General features: G+C 38.1%; 1 long non-coding RNA gene across 1 annotated transcript in view; it reads right to left on the bottom strand.

Moving 5' to 3' along the window:
* Positions 1–965, bottom strand: part of LOC123962129 — a 6610-nt gene extending 5645 nt beyond the window's left edge. Inside the window, exons 1-2 of the long non-coding RNA XR_006822866.1 lie at positions 901–965; positions 747–816 (exon numbers count right to left, since the gene is read on the bottom strand). This is a non-coding gene — a long non-coding RNA (uncharacterized LOC123962129). The remainder of the gene's footprint in view (positions 1–746; positions 817–900) is intronic.
* Positions 966–2896: the final 1931 nt, after the last annotated feature.

Below are 2896 nucleotides of genomic sequence, written 5' to 3'. Positions count from 1 at the left end.
TGTCATCCAAAGTTCAGTGTCTGGAACATGTCACACTTAGGTGAGACAAGGAGTATCCTTTTGATGTGGTAATAAAACAAAGAATAAGGTCAGTTGCCACGGAAACGTGTGTGGGGGGGCCAGTTTTGATAGGCTGTTCAGGGAGATGCCAATGGCTGGCTCGTGTCCCTTTGTCAGTTTAACAGTCAGGCTCCGCGTTATCAGCTTCGGAATCAAAAAGGTGCCAGTTTTATGGTCAGGATAGCACTTAGAGAAAGCAACTTTGACCCCTCCCCTTCTTCTCTGGGGAGGAGAAAGGAATTTAGGGTAGCTCCAAATTTATTCAATGTAAAATGCACAAATCCACACCGTTGTTCACTACAACACTAAAAATTTACCTCTTTAACTTCCAGTAACAACAGTTTTTAACATCATTATTTTTTCAAAGTAACCATTTAGCAACAACATGGAAAGGTAACAATTCCTTTTATAACCTACAAACAAAATAATTTGTAATTTTCACAGGCATTAAAGAGTATTCCGCTAGCTTATTGTGGTTAATTACCCTATTAGCATATGAATACAGCAGTCTCACATTAGCTTTACACAATTAGCACCTTTGCATAGCTTCACCGATTAGCATAAATGCTAGCGAACTCCCAGTAAACTCAGCAGGCTAGGTTAAATACAAATGGGCCTCAAAAGCCTGGGCCTGATAACATGGATGCTAGCGAACTCAAAGGCCTAGCGCAAGGTAAACAACTCACCATTTTAGCGGAATTCACTGCCTTTAGCTCCGTGACAACAGTGGATTCAGGCACAGCTCTCATTTACTCTCTATATTACAACAGGTTATAGTCAGTATAAGCGATAATGATCACAGAATTTGTTTAATTCACTCCATGTCGTTTCTCGTCTTACCAAGGGGATAACGCAGCCTCCTACGCTCAGGTACAGGCGCCAAAAGAATGTGCAGAGACGCGAAACGAGAGGCGTAATCGTAACGGAACATAGCTGGCAGCTGATTGGTCAGCTCACTGCATCATAACGTCCACCCATTTGCTAACTTACAAGCCCATCAAAGATGCTGAGAAAAATAAAAGTTAACCCTTAGTGACTTGGTCAGACAGCTAAATAGTGTTTCTCATTATTAAGCCTGGGCTACAATACCTTTTGGAATTATGGCCAAAAAGTTCTACCTTGGTTTCATCAGACCATAACACATTTTCCCACATGCTTTTGGGAGACTTGATGTTTGTTTTTGCAAACTTCAGTTGTGCTTGGATGTTTTTCTTTGTAAGAAAAGGCTTCCGTCTTGCCACCCTACCCCATAGCCCATTCATATGAAGAATACAGGAGATAGTTGTCACATGTACCACACAGCCAGTACTTGCCAGAAATTCCTGCAGTTCCTTTTAATGTTGCTGTAGGCCTCTTGGAAGCCTCCCTGACCAGTTTTCTTTTTGTCTTTTAATCAATTTTGGAGGGACGTCCACTTCTTGGTAAAGTCACAGTTGTGCCATATTTTCTCCACTTGATGATGACTGTCTTCACTGTGTTCCATGGTATATCTAATGCTTTGGAAATTCTTTTGTACCCGTCTCCTGACTTATGTCTTTCAACAATGAGATCTCTCTGATGCTTTGAAAGCTTGCTGCGGACCATGGCTTTTGCTCGGAGATGCAACTAAGAAAATATCAGGAAAATTCTACTAGAATAGCTGAACTTTATTTGTGATTAATCAGAGTCACTTTAAATGATGGCAGGTAGGTAAACTAGAAGTTATTACACAAGTTTGAATGTGATTGGTTAATTCTGAACACAGCCATAACCCCAGTTATAAGAGGGTGTGCATACTTATGCAAACAAGGTTTTTGTTTTTCATTTTTCACCCTCGAAGATTTCAGTTTGTTTTTCTATTGTATTGTTCACATTAAAGGTCACATTAAAGGTGGAAAAAGTTCTGAACTGATTTATCTTTGTCTTATTATTTAACATCATAAGAACCTGGCATTTTTACAGGGGTGTGTAGACTTTTTCTATCCACTGCATGTGGATAGAAAATGCCAAGTTGTCCACCACTATGTTGTCCGTAAAAAGTAGTTTTACACAGTTAGTGTTATATAAAGAGTTAAAGTTTAAAAAAAACACACTTAAAGTTACTACTACAGCTACTGCAGCTACTGGATCAGCGTCCTGCTCACGCCGGCGTCAGAAGTCTTGAGTGTGCCTGACATAAACAAAGATTATCCCTAAAACGTTAAATTGAGACCATGCCAAGATACCATGACATAATGCAGTATAAAAATTAACTTTTTTATTGTGATAAATAGTACTTTGAACAAAAGTACAACAAAATATATTGAGGTTTTGATAAATAAGAGTCAAATAAAACTAAACAGAAAAGTACTACTACTAATGAACATTAAAGTAAATAGTGTGTTGTGGGGGCCAGCAAAACAGAATCCATAAAATTACCCATATACTACTACTGCTTCTACTACTACGAATAATACCATATATCATATCTAATGTCATTGCTATAATAAAAATGATAAACAGGGCTCTCCTACATAGGCAAATAATTATTTATTTATATATATATATATATATCTATATATATATAGTCATGCAATAGTTATTACCTTACATATAATCTGCCACAATGACAACTTTCTAAAAAATGGCATCTATGGTACAGTGACACAGAGGAAACTCTGCTGTTTAATTAATCTAATACTAAATGTCTACAAGGAGGACCTGCAACTTTGAGATTTTGCACTAACGTTTCACATTCAAAAGAAGAGTTAGGCAGGAGTTAGGCAGGAAGCCGTGTTAGATACTTGTCCAGCTCACGTTTATTCACAAGTCCGCTCTGCTTTAATCATTTCTGACACACTGACTGTAACCAGAGACA

This window comes from Micropterus dolomieu, linkage group LG22 (assembly GCF_021292245.1).
Source record: "Micropterus dolomieu isolate WLL.071019.BEF.003 ecotype Adirondacks linkage group LG22, ASM2129224v1, whole genome shotgun sequence".
NCBI lineage: Eukaryota > Metazoa > Chordata > Actinopteri > Centrarchiformes > Centrarchidae > Micropterus > Micropterus dolomieu.
This window is presented reverse-complemented; position numbering and strand designations above follow the sequence as displayed.